We start from the raw sequence: 22184 nt of genomic DNA, 5'->3' as shown, positions 1-22184 counted from the left end.
TATTTATGGCTTTGAAACCATTTTCCTTCAATACAGATTTCTATATTTACATAGCAACAAGATTTATAGACTATTATTTTCATATATATGTATTTGCATTTTTTTCTTTACAAAGTTAACGACTTGAAATACGACACCACTTTTCCTTTTCAATATTTCATATTTATAAATCACAAATGTTTTTTTTCTTTCATTTTCTACCATTGATGCATATCGTATTTTATTTGCAGGGTCTTTTTCCATTTAATGATTTTCTTATTGTGGGACGAATGCTTTGGAAATATTGCAAATGTCATAGTTTAATAAATATTTTAATTAGAAAAGTACTTATTTGCCATTAAATGTGATTCGAAATGTTAAATGTCACGAGAGCAGGGGCGTTGCACGTGGTGGGGTCCGATGAATATGAGGAAGGGACACTACTTAAAGGCATATGTTTTGATTTTCCTCAGTGGTAAAATACCAAATCAACTTTGAATTCTGACGTTTTAGCTAATTAAAGGAGGTTATTAAGGTTTTTTTATTTCTATAGAAGAAATCTACGTCAATTTTAATTATATTTTCTGCCAAGTTGCACATTAATAATATTATGAGTTAAAACACAATCTCACAAACCAACGAACATCTATACATATGTGTACAAACACACTCACACATACATAAATGTGTTTATTATAAAATTTATATGCATATTTTAATTTTCCAGAACCAGGAGTACAGAAAACATCAGCAGTGTTCATTGGACACAGATTCGGTTTAAAAAGTCATTTCGAATGAAAACAAACAGAAAAAAAAGAGAAAGAAATCAATTTCGTTTGCTACTCTCACAATTACACTTCATTCGTACACCATACGTGTGTGTTGCTTTCATGCATACACATGGCTATATATATGTTGCGTTCATACACATGGGAATTAAAATTGAAGGTAATGGTTTCCCTGAACTACTGCAGAGCTCCTTATGATAGCAGACGTATATGTGACCAAGCAGACTGGGGACAATAATCAGGGGAAATTGATAACTAATTGTAAATCTAAGTGCAGAAGCCTTGAACTTTGTTGAATTCGGGGCTGCGGATTCTAGCTTTTTTGCTCAGACTTCGGCTCGTTGGCCATTTTCTGAAGGACTGCCATCACGGACTCTGTTGTTTGCTCCGAACCCAAAATCAAATTTTTATTTTTTATTTTTATACCCTTGATCATACTCGTTGTAGCTCTTCCAACTGGCCATTTCATACTTCACACAACATAAACATATATTTTTTATTAGCATAAATTTCTCAGGTGATTTTGTCATGTCTTTCTGCTATGTTGGATGATTTTACCCACATTTTTCAATGGAATTGTCTGAAATTCTACACAAGGAGTTCTTTGTGACTACTTTATCCCCTGAAAGAGAATTATCTATATCGGTACAGGATATCGTATAGCCCCCATATAACTGTATCCCTGATATTCGGTATTTTAATTATTTCAGACAAAATTTTTAATGGAATTGTCTGAAAATCCATACAAGGAGTTCCTTGTGAGTACTTTATCCCCTTGAAGAGAATTATCTAAATAGTTTCGTGTTTGAGTATAGCGCCCATATAACGGTACCCCCAGATAGTCGGCATTTTCATAATTTTTGCAGCATATTCACTGGCGTTGTTTCAAATTTAATATATAAAGTTCGCAACACTTACTACAGCCTATGACAAAATTACTTATCCAGGATCAGGTCTTCATATAGCCCCCATATAAGGGTTCTCATTTGAGCGGTATTTTCGACGATATTTATTGGAAATCGTATAAGTTTGTTCCAAATGGTGGAGGGAATAAAAACTCGGCCCGGCTGCAACTTAGCTGCTTTTTTTACTTGTTAAAGGTACTCTAGCAAAGAAATGGCCCATATTATTTCTGCCTCCGGTATGGCAAATTTAATATACCGTCCATTGTATGGTGGAAGATATAAAAATTCACATCAAATCTTGTGTTAGTAGAAATATTGGAATGTTATTAACATTTTTGACACCTTTGTGGAGGAGGTACCAGAAGAATTGGGCTGATATATTTCAGCTTCACGCCAGATCTTTCGTTAGTAAAAATGTTGAGATGTGTAAAATTTAAAAAGAATCGAAGAATTTTTAAAATATTGGCCCCTTTGTGGGGGAAGTAGCAGAAGGAGGGAGCCGATATCCCATCTTTACAACAGATGTTGCGTTAATAAAAATATTGGGATATGTCAAATTTGAAGAGGATTCGGTGTTTATTTCACATATTATGAGAGATATAAATATTCCCCGTTGTGGAAAAGACGCCTGAAGAAGTAAACCGATATATCCCATCTTCACACCAGATTTTACGTCAATAAAAATATTTGGATGTGTAAAATTTGGAGATAATCGGCTGCTTATTTCAAATTTTATAACATATATAATAATTTATAATTTTGACCGGTTGTGAGTTCTAATTATTTAAAATTTTGACGCTTTGTGGGGGAGGTACTCGATGGAGTGAACAGATATTGTCCACATTCGCACCCGACATAGCACTGATACGAATATTAGTCTTTATAGATTTGCTTAAAATTAGGCGATCCTTTCTTGTTCTTTAAAGTCATTTTTTCTATGAAAATTTTGACATTTTGGGAGGGAGAGTTGCCCATATCCGATCTGGATATAAGTTCAAGTGGGACTGGGTAGCATGGCGGCTACAATAGACTCGATTTTGTGGTAGAATTTTAAGGCTTGTCTGATTTTATAATGTGGAGGGAAGTTATCTCTAAAATTAGGAAACCGAGTCATTCACTTCCAAAGGACTGCCTATTAGTATAACCTCTGATCTGTTAAAAACCCTAGAAATGTCGATTGACTTTGAAATCAAATCTCTACTACCCCCGATTGCCATCAGCACTGCTTAGCATGCCTATATGAAATACAAACCCGTTGAGACAGCGCAAGACGATGTCGTGGATCACATCGAGAAAAATGTGAATGGTTTTTTATTCGCCTTAGCAGCTTTTCTTAATATCGATTAGGAACAAAATGGGGCAAAAGTCTTTTCCTACGCTGACGTTTAGCTCTTTCTCTTCACTAGGAAACCCAAATGTCATCAACGCTAGATGGAGTCACGTTTAACCTCTCCTCAGAGGGCAAATGCTTCGGTGGTATTCTCGACCACTATTTAAACTGGAAATAATGGAAATACTAAGGAACGTGAAGAGAGAGGCCTAATTGCACTTTACTCTTTACCTTGCAAGAACTCTATAGGCAAAAGTTGGGGCCTCAAACCACTTTATCCTATCATATGGGGCTTTAGTCTGGTGGCACTCTTTATGCAAGTCATCTTATAGACGAGCTATATATAAAAGTCTAAGAACTGCATCGCTCATTAAGCATTCACGTAAAGGAACAGGCAATCAGGTGTGTCCACGACTCAGAGAACTAAAACAGTGACGTAGTGAATATTTGAACACTTTGCGATCCTACGTCACTGTATTTAAGTGACTGTATTTTACCACGGTTGAACTTCGATCCAGTTGACATCCGCATACTTGACAGAGACTTCTGGACCTGTGGCAAGCCTCCTTTCTTCGGCATAGCTTGGGACGGTGGGACGGGTGCTGGTGTCTTCTGTTACATTCTTAATATACGTCAATCCTACAAAACTAGATACGACTATAGTGTATTCCTGGCGGAAATATTTACGGTCAAAATGCCATAGGCCTATTGGCAAACAGGAATAGCGAGTTAACGGTCCTGTGACTATATAGTCAAGTGGCACTGAATACTTCAAACTCCTCTACAATAAAATCTATGTGCAGGAAAGTATTGAAAACTACGTTGTCCATCAAGCTCTGTTGGGTTCAAGGTCATCACAATACACCAGGTAATGAGACCGCAGATAAATTGATAAGCCAGGATTCCGAATTAACCGTCAGCGGAGTTGAGAACTCGATTAGACCACCCCTGTGTCACTTTTTGCAATAAAAAACACTACCCTGAGTGATTCCATCAAAAATCGCTAGATGAAAGGAAATGTAATGTCCAAAAAAATCTTGCATATACTCTCCGAGATGAGAAAAAAAAATCCTCATGTCGAGACCTGACCTAAAACTTGTGGTGCTTATCATCACAGGTCAATGCAGTATGGAACAAATTGAGAGATGCGAACTTTAACTCTGCCACTTTCCGACTCTCATTAATGTGAGACGCAATTATCACACGATATGCCTTCATTCTTTTTATAGTCAGAAAATTTAAATTTTTAATTCTATTATTATTTTTTCCCAATCTCTTATTTTTTTCTCATTTCTACATTTTAGGATAAACACAATGGACCAGTAGGTCTCCGAGTGTAGCGGTTTCCCTAAGACGGTCTCGCGTCCTTAAACCTAACCTAAGTTCTTAAAAGAGTTCTTCATAGATCTACGTTTTAGTACTTTACACATGGATGTTAACAGATCTACATATAAAGCCATAATAAAATATTCACGTGTTTAAGTATCGCTTGATAGGTCCACTTCTAAGGCCCTAATTAACTTTTAGAGATCTACCCAAATAGTCGTAGAAAACTCTAAACGATTTACTGAAAGTCCTCAACAGAAACACAATAACAGGCGCTATAGCCTTCATAAATCCTGTTAGTAAAGAAGATACCAGTTGGTAACCGACACGACTATAGCCTACACATCCCCAATATTCCTAAAGAGAGATGTGAATAAAAATGAAGCTAAGCTATTGCAATAATGTTATTTTTCCATTTCCCAATTAACCACTCATTTTCAGAGGCCTACCTGTCATAATCATATCTTCAAACAATGCATGCAAAAAAAAACAATGCAAAGCATGTCTGCTCTTTGCACGGCCCAATATAAGTTTTTATACCGAACTTATTTGTTTTGGTTTATTTTTGAGCTGCTGAGCTTCAGCGAAACAAATTAATATCAGTCGGTTGGACTATAGTTCTGATTCTGCATTTGGAATATATTTTTTAAGCTGCCTGCAACATTTATGAGTGCACAACTTCTGACCTTTTATCAAAGGATTTAAGGATATATATGTATGTTTGTATGTGAAAATTAAAAGGAAAATCTTTAAAGCTCGTCTGAATGTAAAAATGTAAATGAAATAATTCATATAATATTAAGTGTGTTGGTAACCTTACATATGTTTGAAGATCCATTTCTCTGTTTTATCCCAGGATTTTATTGATGGAAGGTTTTAAAAAATCACTCATGTTTTGAGATTTATGGAAAAAAGCACGGAAAATGTTGTAATATATAAGAAAATGGTTTTAATTTGGTATAGAGACCAGATTACACATCAAGTAAGAGTCCGATTTAAGGTCACTTTCCACATTTAGAATAGCATAAATAAATGTATGTATGTGGAAATTAGCCAGAATTAAGGTTACAATTTCTCATTTCTGTGTAGGTGGCGGAAAAATAGTAAAAACTCTCGAATTGTTTTGTAAAATTTTCCAGAGGTATTTGTACATAAGACAGCACCAAAAATACTTTTCCCGAATCAAACTACAAATATTTATATGCCTAATATCAGTTCACTACTGGTAGGCAATAACCGTCTGGAGCTAGGGGATTTCAATGCCGCTTTGCACAGTGAATGAGGACGCGCCCACCAGAATAAGGGGAGACTGTCACAGTTCTACGGACATATCCATCGTGTCCCCAGGTCTGACGAATGACGTAACTTGGGAATCAGTCATTTCTCTAAGCTCAGACCACCTCCCCATCATTGTCGCCATCAACAGACCACACGACTTCATTGACTCTGAACGCCGCACCTTCCTTAACCACGGGAAAGCCAATTGGCAAGAATTCAGAGAATATACCAATCAACGTTTCAGAGAACTGCCCAACCCATCTGATGTACAGGTAGCAGATAGGTGTTTCCGGGACATCATCAAGGCTACAGCCGCTCGCTATATACCTGCTGGTCGAATACCTGAAATAAGACCAAATTTTCCAGCAGAGGCAGCGGGATTAGCAAACGAGCGAGATGAGCTTCGCCGTACTAACCTTAATAACCCCAGAGTCAGGGAACTTACTCTGGAGGTAAACAGGTTAGTAGGTGAGCATAAGCGGAAAAAGTGGTTAGAACATCTGAAGCATTGCAACATCAGTACCGGAACGAGTAAATTGTGGGCAACGGTTAAATCGCTCTCGAACCCTGGGAAAAAGGACGATCGGACATCTGTGTCATTTAACGGCGTAGAAGTGACAGATCCGAAGAGGTGCGCGGTGTTATTTTAACCGGCAGTTTGTAGAATACCCCGAGTGTGACAGGGCGAAGAGAAGGATCCTACGCCGTATACGATCCCTTCCAGCCGAGGAGGTACCACCACAATTTACATTGGAAGATGTTGCACATGTCATCAGAAGCGCAAAATCATCCAAAGCGCTTGGTCCTGACGGAATCTCTATGGTGATGAGTTTAGTATCTGTCCAGGAGCTCCTCAATCTGTCGTTAGCCACCCTGGCCGGGCAAGGATGCCAGCAAAAGTGATTCATATAGGCCGAAATCACTTTTGTCACCTGTAGCCAAGACACTTGAGGCTTTACTTCTCTCCAGCATAAGAGAGTGTTTCCCAGTAGCCGATCATCAACACGGACTCCGAAAATTGCACAGCACAACAACAGCTTTACACGCCATTTCCACACATGTCATTTCCACACATGTCGTGTCATGTCAGATTTATCAAAAGCCTTTGATACAGTCAATCATGCCACACTGTTCGAGGACATTGAGCGCACCGCCCTCCGGCCAAATTTGAACTAACTAACTTTTCTGACATTCCACGCCCTCCAGACGGCATAGAGATTATAACGTACGCAGATGATTGTACGCTCGTGGCGTCTGAACCCATTATTGATGACATTTGCGTTCGGTTAAACGCTTACCTTGTTGATCTTACCGACTTTTTAACTGCGAGGAGTATAAAGATATCCGCCACTAAGTCGACGACCACACTTTTCACAACATGGGCTTCGGAGATGGGGCTATCTTTGAATGTTCAGGTCGATGGTGCTATAATTCCGACCACCAATTACCCCAAGGTATTAGGGGTCACATAGCCTCTTTAAGTCGTCCGCGCATACCACAGCTATCTGCGACAAGATTAGAAGTAGGAACAAGGTCCTCAAGTTTCTGGCCGGCAGTACTTGGGGAGCTGATAAGACAACCTTGTTTACCTCTTACAACGCGATAGGCCGGTCTGTGGTAAGGTATGCGGCTCCGGTTTGGTCCGCCAACGTCAGTGCTACGCAGTGGAAAAATGTTCAGTCCTGCCAGAATGCCGCCCTTAGAACCGCAACAGGGTGCCTTCTCATGACACCTTTCGATAACCTACATGAGGAGGCTACATGAGGAGGTCTTACAGGTGGAACAGCATAACAAAATGCTGCCAATGCAATACCTGCTTGGGTCTTATAGACAATGTCATCCGAATCACCATCTTGCGGATAGGCAACCTCCGCCCAGGCACGTTAGGAAAGACCTTCATGATCTAGATTAACATGGGCCCGGATTAACAGCGACGTGTAGAACATCTGCGCGGCTTGTGACACAGGCCCACATGACACGCAGTCAGAAAAATAGAAACCGAAAGAACACTGATGTATGAGCTGCTACAATGAATCCAGAAACGTCTCAGTTTGGTGCGGTTTATGGGGCACCATTTAATCGCACTTCTTTAAATATGCGGCGAAGCGTAACGTAATTATGAATAGTGAGAAGATATTCAAGTTCAATGTCATGCATTTTTCTGAAATTCATATGATTTCTTTCTTTTGAAACGTTTACAGGACATTTTTTATTGTTTGTAATTTCGTGGAGTTTATACGAAAACCTTATATGTTATATACAGAGTTGTTAAACTCCATGAGAACCCAAAACCCATTGGAAAATTTGAACAAAGCCTTCAAAATACTAAAAATCGGCCGGTACCGTTCTATGGGTACTATACCCGAAAGTGGACCTACTTTGTAGAAAGCGGATCTATCATTACATGGAGATTATCGTAATAGGTAAAATCGTCATTTTCTGATGTGAACATCAAGAAATCTTCATACTTGTAAAATGCTGTTCTCTCGGCAACACTGGTTGGCAAACGAACTCAAATAAATTAATACATTTCGAAGCATACATTTAGGCTTGTTTTCGATATGTGCAAATTAGGGTGACAAATATGTACATGATTTCCAGCCAATGGTTTACGGGTATTTTAGTTTCCATTGATTAACATTTCTAAAAATTATGTTACTAAAAGTTAAATTATATTACACAAATATATAAAACTATAATCATATGTTAACTTTTTCCCTAGGTGGTGGATGTTAAGTTTTTTGTAATATTGACCGTTTTCGCAACAGTACCTTAGTTTGAAAAAATAAAAAAGAAATTTGTTTGAAGTTTAAATAAATTCATCGACTTATTTTACATTGAAATAGAGTTATGATTATTCAAAACTTGAAGCCTTTTGTGAGGTAGTCACAGCAAGAAGTGGTTCGATATGGTACACCAAATATCAAACTTAAAACAATTTCGTGGGTAAATGTGACTAGGATTATCAAAATAACGAATACCGGTGGGTACCGTTATATTTGAGCTATAGGAAAACATGGATCTATATATTCAATGTTCCGACGCCGGAGCTAGAACCCTTTAAGAACTACAAATACCAATTTTAATACAAATACGTGAAAATGTGGCAAAAATGGTCAAAATATCGAATATCGGGAGGTACTGTTATATGGGGGCTATGCGAAAACGTATATCTTTACATACTATGCTCCACCACCGGGGCTATAATAATGTATGTTGATTTCAACAGACAGATGGACAGACAAACTGACGTTGTTAAATCGACTTAGAATTTTATGCTGAGCATGGATATATATACTTTATGGTTTCTAAGACAATATTTATGGATGTTGCAAACGGAGTGAGAAAGTTAATATACCCTCCTTTCTAAGGTGGAGGGTATGAAAATTAAATTAATTGAGGTTAGGATTATTACGGGGAAGTATGTAAGTTGATATGTATTGATACATAGAATCCCTCCAATAGCTAAAAAATGTCTTTAACTTGAAAAGATTTCAGTCTCTTGGCACTTGCTATCACAATTAATAAATACCAAAGACAAACTCTTCCTGTATGAGGATTAAATTTAGCATGTTGCTGTTATTCTCATGGCCTGCTGTACGTGGAATGTTCACGTGATTTGTGTAAACAAACAAATCAAGAAATAGTATCGATTCGTTTGTTTACGCCCCAAAAAAAATTTTGTATTTCCTAAAGCTTACAACAAATACGTTTTTTAATTTTTATACCCTCCACCATACTATGGAGGGTATATAAACTTTGTCATTCCGTTTGTATCTCCTCGAAATACTCATGTCAGACCCAACAAAGTATATATATTCTTGATCAGCGTAAAATTCTAAGTCGACCTAGCTGTTGTAATCACGCTATCTTTCGAACGAATTCAGATATAAAGCTAAAATTTTGCACACGTATTTATTTTTCCAGTGTGCAGGATAAGTTCGTAAATGGGCCATGTAGGTCCACGTTTTCATATAGCCCCACATATAAGTACCTCCCGATATTCGGTATTTTGATGATTTTAGCAACATTATTCACCGGAATTGTTTCAAATTTGATTTTTGAAGTTCGAAATGGATACTACAGCCTGAGACAGAAAATGGTCTGTGCAGGTCCACGTCTTCATATTGCCCCCAATATAACGGTACCTCCCAAAATTCGGTATTTTGATGATTTTTATTACGTATTTAGAGTTCGTAATGGAAACTACAGTCTGTGACAGAAAATTGTATATGCAGGTACAGGTCTTCGCATAGGCCCCTTATATCAGTACCTCTCTATATTCGGTAGGTACAATACCCACCAAAATTTTTGAGATGTTTTATTTGACGTTCCTAATGGATGCTATAGCCTATGACAGAAAATTGTCTATGCTGGTCTAGGTCTTCGCACGGCCCCGATATGACGGTACCTCCCTATATTTGATATTTTGATAATTTTAGCTACATTATTCACCGTTTATTTCAAATTTCGAATTTGAATATGTTAATGACTTATGACAAACAATGCCTTTGTAAGTCCACGTCGTATAGATCCCAATATAACGGCTATATTCGGTATTTTTAAAATTTTAACAGAATTTTTTAAGGACTTTATTTTTTGAAAATTTAAAAATTTGTTCCGAATGGTGGAGGGTATTCAAAGTACGGCCCGGCCGATGGTATATATATCATTTGATACGGTCAAAACGTGTCTAGTCGAAATAAAGGTTTTAGACCCCAGGTCTCTTTGGACCAAATCCGTTTCAGGACATTTGGAGTCGATCTAGTGATGAGCGTCCGTCCGTCTGTCTGGCTTCCTCTCGAAGGAAGCATGCGATTTGATCCAATCTTGGTATATCATATCAAACTTAGATCGAGTTCGGAGATGGGCAATATCGGTCCACTCCTTCTGGTAACTCCCCAACAAAAGGTCGAAATTTTCAAAAACAAAAATATTTTCTTGAAACCATTATTCGATTTTGCTCCTTCTGGTACCCACAAAGGGTCAACGTTTTGAAAAACCAAAACGGTTATAAAATCCGAAATAAGCATCCGGTTCCCTTTATATTTCACACATCCCATTATTTATACTAACATTAGATCTCTTGCGAAGATGGTCCAAATTTTGAATATCCACGCGAAAATCCGTTGCATTCAGACTTCGTATATTTCAATATTTCCATCGACGCAAGATCCATTATAAAGATTGTAGAGATCGGACCATTTCTTCTGGTACCTCCCTCACATATTGTTCAAGATTTTGAAAAAGAAAGCCGAGTAAGCATCCAACTCTCTTCAAATTTCACACACACAAACATTCTATATGTATTCTCAAGATGTGATTGGAGGCCTTTCTGGTACCTCACTCACAAATGGTCGCCTATTACAATACTTTTATCTGCCATAACTTGCGAAGCAAGCCAGCAATCCTTTATAACTTGCTATATATAAATATTTATCTCAACCAGAAAACTGAGATACCTCAGATGCGCATCGGGTTCAGCTAGTTTAATATATTTGTTTATATTCTTGGCATGTTTAACTATCAATATCTTCCACTATTTATTGTGGACAGAGGAAATATGATGGAGTTAATAAAGAATCCGTCGATAGACATTTTATGAAATTTGGAAATGTTTTATTGTCATTAAATCATTGATTTTCTATCAAACTTTTTTAATAAAACTTTTTAAACACTTTTCTGTAAACCCTCTGCCATGTACGAGGAATTTGGGTAACATATAGTTATCCTACATGACATCTATCCTTTTTGTACCTATTTTCTTATTTGCATAGTTTTTGCATGTATTTTTTGGATATATTTTACATAACTTTTGCATATTTCTTGAATATATTTAATATGAGCTCAAATATTTTATACTTGAATGGCAAAACATCTTAATACAAAGTTTGATTCCAAACGGGTAAAAAATAAGAAACATGCAAAAATCCGATGCCCAGATATAAGGGATGACACGGAAATATTTTTTAAATTTTCAAAGTAACTACATTCCTGGTATATATCTTGCATGGAAATGTTTAAGGTTTAAGGAGTGTATCCTGATTAGATACAAATGTCGTAACCCGGCATCAAGAAACTACGTAATTCCATTTGGCCTAACTTATTCCCCCCAACTATCCTACATTACCCTTTCGCACCTAGTAATATGTTTTTATATTAAAAATGCTAGCTAAACATTAACAAAGATTTATTTTTCTATTTACGGCCAAAATTTACTACTCTTCACCCAGTCACTGCCAGTTCCGTACAACGTGTTAATGCGGAGCGTGTGCACTGCATATAAATTCAGCTAAGATTTGCTGCCACCATTAACTGCCGTAATAAAATTAAGCAGTAAAACGTGTTGTGGGTACAATTCAACAACTAACGGTAAACGGCAAACAACCCCAGCAGCGAAAAGGATAGGGCCAATGAAAGGTTAAAACCTTGAAACTCTTTTTCACATTTTGGGCCAATCTCAAATGCAATTTATAAAAGTCGAAAATATAATTTCAAGCCATAAGAAATGTTTTTAACATTTTAAATTTTTAAAACACACACACCGAGAGATAACCTTTTGCTGTTACCTTGTTGTTGTTGTTGTTTGTGTTAAGGCAATAAATTACAGTTACTTGTACACTGTACTACATGTCTGGCCTATCAAATGCACACGCACACATATGGGTGAGTATTTACGATATGTTTATTCCACTCTCTCTCTCTCTCTCTCTCTACCTTAAAAATAACATGTTCTCCCCCCAAGAAAGGAATTCCAATTACAGGTTGCCTTCATTTGGCATTGTTAAAAAATTATGTTGAAAATTAATGTACTGTTAAATAGTTTAATCAGTGTGTGTGTATGTGTTAAAGACGAGACCTCACACTCTTTCTCTTTCCCCAAAAAGGGGCACGTGTAAAATATAGTAATAATGTACACATACCTTCCTTTTTAACAAATTTTCATCTCATGCCCTGTAATTGAAAAGTAGCAAAGAAAAAGGATTTTTATTATCTCATATTTCAAACAACCCTTTCAAGATATGAAGAAGGAATAACCACATTACTTGTATCCCGACATGAGGACAGGAAGAAAACATCCTTGTAATGTCGTCAACCACAATGCAAACAAAGATTGGTGTGTGTGTGTGTGTTAAGTAAGTTTCGGTGTTGACGACACTTTCAAACCCATACGCACACACACACAAACATTGGGAGAGAAAGAGTAAAATCCTATGTGACCACAGAACAAATTTAGGAAATCCCCCAGAGATGCTCTTGAGAATGTCACTTTGCAACATAATCAACACTTTTATATTTGAGTCCTGAAATCAAAACAAGGGGTTTTGGTTAATCAAATTGTGGGGTTGTTCATATCTATGTACCCACCTTTGTATGTACATATGTATGCAGGGCGTTTGTCCCGGGCGTCTGCCATTACACCTCAAATCCCTTAATCTAGGAAATAATTAACTTTCATCCTTCGCCATCCCACAATGATGCCGTTAGAGCAAATGTGAAGTGTGTGAAATGGCTTGTATCCTTGGTTGAAATTAATTGGTTCCATTCTTTGGAAATGTCCCGTAACAGATGTAAAAATGCCCAGCCAAGGCATATTTGTGAATGTCCGACAAAAGTTTGAATACCCACAAAATAACGATTTTCACAACAATTATGGAAGGGATTTGACGATAATTAACAAACGCCAATATTAAACTCTACCCAATTGGTTTTTGCGATTAATTACATATCCTACCCATGGGATAAATTTTCGATTTATTTTGTAATTGCAAGTGATTTCTGAGGCGAATGTGAAATGGGGAGATTAATTTTATCGAAAAGGCATTGTGAGAACTATAAGCTCGACATCGACTTTGAAAATATCCAATTTGATATTTGTCATAATTTTTTTAATTTTATTTTTTTGGCAATGCATACATTAGAGGTGCAAAAAGTACAAAAATACACTGAATTTTCAGCTTGGTTATTAATCGACCTGTTGGTGGTAGGTTTGTGTTAATGTGAGCCCGAAAGGTACTATATCGTACGATATATGGTATAATTTGGTATTGAGTGAAGAGATACTGATTGAAATTTTAAATTTGACATAAGGGTCGCTGTTCATGTGTAGTCTGGAGATATGGGGTGGTTTCGGAAATGTGTTCGATACTTGTACCAAAGGTACTAAATTTGGTATGGACTGAAGAAATAGGGCTGGAATCTTAAAATTTGATATTGAGCTTTCTATTGGTATCTGGGAATGGGATATGAAGGTGGTTTCGGAAATGTGTACTAAGAGTGTTCACAAAATACAAAGTGATACTAATTGGGCATTAGGGGAATAGAAGCTGGAATCCCAAAATTTGGCATCGATGTATCTGTTGGTATCCGGAATTGAGATATGGGCGTGGTTTCGGAAATATATGTACTTTAATTGTACAAAAAGTACTAAATTGTACTAAAGTTGTTATTCGATAAAGAGAGCCAGATTCCCAAAATTCATTATTGAGACCCCTGTTGGTATTTGGGATTAATTATTCGAAAAGTACTAAATGGTACTTAGTTTCGCCCTGAGTGAATTTGGTATCTGGAGTTGAGAGCTGATGGTGGTTTTGCAAATACGAACCATAATTAATAATTATAATAATTATAAAAAACTGCAACAAAGTAAAACGAGATAGTTTTTACATTTTTTTAATTTTACTGAATGAAAACAAGAAATATCGGAAATAGCATCAATTTTAGAATAAGTTTAGATTTGTTCGAATTGGTCACCTTTGGCACGAATTATGGCCTTCAAACCGTCACACGCTGCCCGAATGTTGCTCTGCGGTATTTTGGCCCATTTCCGGCGTGGCGCTTGCTTGAGGTGATCGACACTTTGGTATTTTTTTAGAGCCAACCTTGCTTTCCAAGATACTCCAGACACAATAGTCCAACGGATTGGTATCCTGAGATTTTGGTGGCCATTGTGCGCTGGAAATGAAGCGGGGAACCCCATTTTGTAACCATTCTTTGGCGGCGCGTGCTGAGTGCGATGGTGCTGAGTCCTGTTCGAATGTCCAAGGTCTGCGGCCAAAATGGTTGCGTGTCCAAGGTTTTAATACACCCTCCAGAATATTTTCGCGATAATATTCGGCAATTATTCTAATGATATTCGGAGAGCGACCATCGGCGGTTATGGCGGCTCACACCATCCCCATGACCGGCGCTAGAGTTCTTGTGGCCAATTGAAGGTGCACATTTTCAGCTGACCTCTCTGGCAAGTAAACACGATCATTTTGTTTACAAACTGCTCGACAACGAATGTTTTCTCATCGGAGGAAACCAAATTCGGAAGTTCACCATTTTCGACCAAGCGAAGTAACTCTTTATCTCTTTTGAGCCTATTTTGCGGTGTAAGTTCTTGCACTTTTTGGAATTTCAATGGCTTTACCCCAAGCTCATTTTTCAATATTTGCCGAATGGAATATTGCAATATGTTCAGTTCACAAGCCATTTTTCGGCCACTGCGACGCTGGTTTCGATCAGGTCGCTTCTTTACTTTTCGAACCATTTCTGCTGATATTGCTGTTTTTTCCGTCCACTTCCGCTACCAGTATCACGGTAACGAGCGATGGTACGAGACTCAAAATATTTATTCACATTTAAATGCTGGAGTGCTCTAACGATAGCCACTTGTGGTTTTCCAGCCAAATATAAAGAAATCACATTATCACGCTTGAATTCCATCACGAAATGCTTTTGTACGCTTGTAAACAATTTAATGAGCTGTCACTGGAATAATTTTAACAGCTGTCGGACGAGTAGCTTTAAAATGACAGCAGTCTGAAGTTGGTTGCAGTTTTTTCATCTCACCATGTATTCTCTCCGAAAAAGAAAAACTTGAATATTATAAAAAAAAACCTTGAAAATCTGAAAATTTAGTACGATGTATGATGTTTTAATTAAAAAATGCTGTCAAAATGGACAAATCGTGCATCGGGAGTACTTAAAAAGGCTTTCGACACGAATGATTGATTGATCACTACTATTTGGAGATATATCTGAACACTACACACGAATTCTTAACCCAATGGCATAATTCTAAAATCTAATTCTATTACGAAAATCAATGCAAAATTTTGTTCCTTTTTTTACATTATGAAAAATTTAATACCAAATTTCAGGATCCCAGCTCTATAGGCTCACCCCAAGTACAAATAAGTACGAATTTTCAATTTCAATACATAACCCAATTCTATACTCCAAGTCTAATGTTAATCCAAATTTAAGGATTAAAGCCATATTAGTTCACCCTTATCCAAATTATTCCAAACTAGTACATACCCCAACCCTACACTTCCAGAGTAATCCCAATTCCAAATTTCAGGACTCCACCCCTATCGATTAGCCCAAACAAAATTATATCAAATTTAGTACCATGTAGTGCATATATGTATGAATTTCCAAATCTTCCCACCTAATCTTAAATCCAAATTTCAAGCTTCCAGCTCTATCGGTTAACTCAAATCCCAATTTTACCAAATTAAGTACATTTTAGTATATATTTGTATAAATTTCCAAAACTCATTCCCACACTCCGACAGCAATCGAATTTCCAAATTTCAGGATTCCAGCCATATTGGTCCATCCAAATGAAAATTGTACTAAATTTAGTACCATTTAGTATACATGAGTACAAATTTCCCAAGTTTCCTACATACCGCAATCCTACATACACTTCAGCAGTAATAAAAGGATTCCATCCCTATCGATTCGCCTAAATACAAATTGTACAAAATTTAGTATCATGTACGAATAAGTACGAATTTCCAAAATTTCCTACATAATTCATTCCTGCACTCCAACTGCATTCCTAATCCCAAATTTCAGTACTCCGTTTCTATCGGTTCACCCAATTCCGAATTGTACCAAATTTAGTATATTTTAGTACAAAAAAAAAAGACTACGTCTGGTCTTATTTCCAATTTTCAGGACAGCAGCTCTTTTACTTGACTGAAATTCAAATTGTATCAAATTTAGTACCATTTCGTACACATAAGTACAAATTTCCATAAAAATCTCTATCATAGAATCCATTAGAAATATTATTTCCCAATTTCAGAAATCCAGCCCTATCGGTTCTGTCGAAATTTAAATTGTACCAAATTTGGTACCATTTAGTACATATACGTACTATTTTCCAAAAAGTCCTACATAGCACAAGCTTATTTCTAAATTTCAGGTTTCCCGTTCTATCTGTTCATCCAAATCGAAATTGTACCAAATTTAGTACTTTTCGTGCACATAAGTACAAATTAAGAACTCTTTCTCCACTAGTTCGTCAAATATATATGCTACAATGTTTAGTACTTTTTTTCTAGTACGAATTTACGAAAACCCAGCCTTATCTGACACCTTTAATTAATGTAAATTAAAATCCAAAATAAATTTAGAAAAATACGCAAATATTAACCATATCTTCGATATCTGATGATATTCACCAATGTAATCGACATCAATGTAAACGTGATAAGTATCTTTCGAGTAAATGTAGCAAGATTGCAACTAATTATATGAACAAACGGATGGGCACACATAGCTAGATTGTCAAGATTTGATAATCGGTATATCAACTTTTAGACCAACCAATACATTAATCCCTTGCAAACTTCTAGACCAAACTTACAATGCCCTCTCCACTGAGTTGTACCGGATATAATTATTATGAGTTGATTTTTCCTGACTCCCGAAATTGGTAGACTTCGCCTCTGCAACCTCGGTTCTGACAAATATATGTGGTGCATAGATTTGGACCTTTCCCATTCCATTTTATTATTTACTGTAGGTTCATAAGGTTTAACTTATACATTGAAAGCACTTGTGATTCAGGTGTTATCGGGAACCAGATTCCGATTAAATTTAAAATATTTCTGTTTAATGATAACTAATTAAACTTTGACCATATGGATACGTATTTGACCTTGAAAACTGCTTCCGAATGCAGATAATTTGAAAATTATACATTCGTACATACACAAGAGAAGATTTACGTCTGTGCGAAAAAATGCATAAACTGAGTTTGTGTTGGTGTAGAAATTACTGCACACATATAATAACGTACACACACATACACACATACACTTGCAGTTTCATTTGGAAATACAGAAATGCAAGAGAGGGGAGATTCCAACTTGAATGTGGGTTTAACGGCAAATGTCAAAAGTCATTAAATGTCAGTTGTGGCTTTCGAGAGGAAAATGCATTTCCCTCAAATGTCAACAACAGTTGAAATTTTTCTTTTATAAAACCAAAAAAAAAAAAAAAAAAAAAAAAAAAAACAATGGCAATTCTTAGAAGTCGCTGTAGTGTGAGTGGCGTAAAGAAACTAATGGCAAGAAAAACTAATTTCATCGATTTGAAAGTGTACGTTTGAATTATATTTCGGTCCCTTATTTCAGTATTTCTTGTAAATGTATAAAAAATATATTCATTTTGAGAAGGTGAAACTAACTGGTTATCTATAGTAAACTTTAGTAAAGTTATATTTGAAAAAAAGATAAACATCCAAATTTACGTATTAGAAAGAATCAGTCGGCTTCAGAGAGTTCTACATATATCCACAACCTGCCATCATTTATTTAAATTTGTACTAGAACGATACGATATAAATACTAAAATGTACTGAATATGGTACCTTTTGTATTTGACGAACCAGTAATGCCAGAACTTAAATTTGGTATATGGGTCACTGATGGATATACCAAAGAATTTTTGGAAATACGCACTATAAGTGTACATTTGTATATTTGGTACCATTTCGTATCATGTGAACGGTTAGAGCTTAAAACTAAGTTTTGGATCAGTTTGGTTTTAGGTGAATGGGTGAACTTTTGTATTGGGGTCCCTATTGGTAGTAGGTTTGTGATAAAGAGGTGGTTTTGGAAATGTGTACTACAAGTGCACGAAAAGTACTAAATAGTATTATATTTGATACAATTAGGAATTGGGTAAACATAGTGTTGCGAAGCAGCGAAAATAAATAAAAAAGGAAATAAAACACAAAATATTAGAATTTTTAAATAATAAAAATTGGCGGTTGTATTGAATATTAGTCGAAGAACTAATATTATTTACCTTTTTTAACAATGGGTGTTGTGTAGATGTTGTTGAACGAAAATCCGAATAACAAGTGAAGCTAAAAGTTAGCGAGCAAGCCTAGAAGTCACAAGAGAGGCATTTACATTTTTAAAGAAATTAAATTAAATTGAAGTTAAACACATAGAGTGCTTTATATTTCGTATTGAGTTCGATGTTCATCTATTGCCTGGACATATGGAGATGGTTTCGGATATGTGAAACATAATTTTACGAGAAATACTAAATGGTACAATATTTTGGTATTGGGTGAAGGAATAGGGATGGAATTCTCAAATTTGATATTAAGCTCACTGTTGGTATCTCGAAATGAGATAAAGAGATGTTTTTGGAAATGTATGCTATAATTGTACGCAAAGTACTAAACGTTACGAAATTTGGTATTGGGTGAAAAACAAGGCCTGGATTCCTTAAATTTGATATTGAGTTCTCTCTTGGTACCTGGCAATAGGATATTGAGGTGGTTTTGAAAATGTGTACTACAATTGTACGAAAACTTGTAAATAGTACTACATTTGGTATTGGGATAAGAATTTCTGAACTATAATATATGTGTCTGCGGTTAAGATATGGAGGAAATTTTAAGAAATTTTTACTACAATTGTTCGAAAAGTCTAAGTAGTAGTAAATTGGGTATTGAGTGAGAGTATAGGGCTTGAATTCTCGAAATTGATATTGAAGTATATTTTGTGGAAATCACTCTAGCTTCCGAACCAACTCAAGTGGGTTGTTAAAATTTAGCTATGATGTGAGTTTGGTCTACATTATGGGGTTTGTATTGAAAATGCTTAATGTAGGTTCACGTTTACTTATAGCCCCCATATAAGTGTACCTCCTTACAATCGGTATTTTGATGATTTTAGGGACATTGTTCTCCGGAATTGTTTCATATTTTGTAGTTGTAGTTTGATTTTGGTACTACTGTCTATGACAGAAAATTTACTATGCGGGTCCACGACTTCTTATAGACCCATATAACGGTACCTTCCAATATTCATTATTTTGATGATTTTTCCGACATTATTCACCGGAATTGTTTGAAAGCTTCCTTTTAAATTGTGGATGGTATTCAAAGTTCGCACCGGCCGAACTTACTGCTTTTTTGTTCTACTTCATCTTATACAGATAAAAATATTGGTATGGGCAAAATTAAAGAAAATCGAACATTCATATCTACTATTATGCGAAATCATTAATTCCATATTAATCTCAGGTTTCTGGTTAAGAGAAATATTTAGACATAGCAACTTGTTTTGCTATATATTTTTCAAAATCTTGAACCCTATGTGTGGGAGATAAAAGTAGAAATGGTTTCATCTCCACCTTCTTTATAACAGATCTTATGTTGATGGAAATATTGAGATGTACCAAGTTTGAATAGAATCGGATGTTAATTTCGCGTTTTATGAGCATCATGAGTGTTCAAAATTTTAACCCTTTGTGGGGGAGGTATCAGAAGGTATGGTCCGATCTATACCATCTTTACAACAGATCCTGTGTTGATAAGAAAATTGGGATGTGCCAAGTCTGAATGGAATCAGATGTTAATTTCGTGTGTTATGAGCTTCATAGTTAATCAAAATTTTGAACTTGTGTGGGGTAGGTATCAGAAATAGTGGACCGATATATTCCATGTTCACACTAGACCTCGGGTTAAAAAAATATCGAGATGTGTGTAATTTGAAGACAATCGGACTCTTATTTTACATTTTATAGAAGTTATAATTATTAAAAATGTTGACCCTTTGTGGGGGAGATAGTTGAAGGGGAGGACCAATACTGTTTATTTTTGCACCTGACCTTGAACTAATGCAAATATTAAGATTTGCAAAGTTGGAGCAAAATCGGATTATCATTTGTTTTTCTGTGCAGGAAAACATTTTATTTGAAAATATCGACTTCTGTGGGGGTACCAGAAGGAGTGGACCGATATTGTCCATCTCCGAACTCGATCTTAGTTTGATAATAATATTACGATGTAGCAAGTTTAGAGCAAATCGTATACACCGTTCGAGAGTTATCGTGCGCACGAGCTAGCAGGCAGGCAGACAAACGGACGGATGGACGTACATCGCTAAATCGACTCCAAATGTCCTGAAACGGATTTGTTTGCACGTTTTGACCGTATCAAATTATGTATACCCTATATACACGAACTGTTGGAACGTATTGAAAAATTTTGAGGTAGACTTTTTCGCTGACGTAGTAGCGGGTACTTGCTAGTGTATCTATAAATATGTATATATATATATATATATATATATATATATATATATATATATATATATATATATATATATATATATATATATATATATATATATATATACTCTTTCCAAAATGTTGGCCGGAATCCACGAATAAATGCTATAATTTTGTCTTCCAATGCATCAGTTGAAGCAGACTCAGACGATATTGATATGATACATAAAATAGAAACCCCCCCTCCCCTAAAACAAAAAATTAATAAATACCAGTATCTAGTCGTCTATCTGACCGGTCCCAAGCGTGAAATGAAATGTTCAAAGAACTCGCCTCTCAATTAGTCCATTGTTACGTGGGTTGCATGGCACACATCTTCTTGAAGCTACATTTCATGCAAGACGGGCTCTTGCATACTGGTCAAAAAAAAAGGATGAATGGTAGCGCTCCCCATTCTCAGTTACGTAACGATTCCCAGCATCTTTGAAGAAGAGCGGTCCAATGATGACACCAGCCCATAAACCGCACCAAACGTTGACTTTTTCTGAATGCATTGGTAGCTTTGTCTATGCTTCAGACTGATTTTCACTCCAAATCGACAATTCTGCTTATTATGCTTCGTTGTTGATCACAATTTATCTGTAAACAAGTAAAAAAGTATCGGTCGGTTTTGCCGACAGATGTATACCCTCAGCCCTATTCACCCTCTATGGAGTGGGTTTTGAAAGAATCGTTCAATATTGTCCATTTCGTATCCCACATAAATAAAAATGATATAAATATAATTATATATAAATCTAATTATATATGTAAACAAATAAATTATAGTAGATGGATATAGCAATTGTAAAGAATCGCTGAATCGCTTCGTAATTTATGATAGATGAAAATATTGAAAATTGTGTCCCTTTGTGGGTGAGGTGCCAGAAGGTATTCGAAGATATATAGCATCTTCACAACAGATCTGGTGTTAGCAAAAATTATTGTATGTGTGAAATTTGAAGAGAGTTGGATCCTTATTTCGCTTTCTTTGACTGTTATGTTTTTCAAAATTAGATTATTGCTTCCCTTTCTGTGCAGAAAAAAATATATTTTTAAAATTTCGACCATTTTTTGGGGATGTACCAGAAGAAGTGGACCGATATACTCCATCTTAACACCACACCTTGACTAATAAAATGATTAGGATGGGTGAAATTTGAAGACAATCGAACTCTTAAATCACATTTTATGAGAGTTGTAATTATTCACAATTTT

The sequence above is a fragment of the Musca domestica genome, unplaced genomic scaffold, assembly GCF_030504385.1.
Source record: "Musca domestica strain aabys unplaced genomic scaffold, Musca_domestica.polishedcontigs.V.1.1 22, whole genome shotgun sequence".
NCBI classification, from domain to species: domain Eukaryota; kingdom Metazoa; phylum Arthropoda; class Insecta; order Diptera; family Muscidae; genus Musca; species Musca domestica.
Note: the sequence above shows the minus strand (reverse complement) of the source record.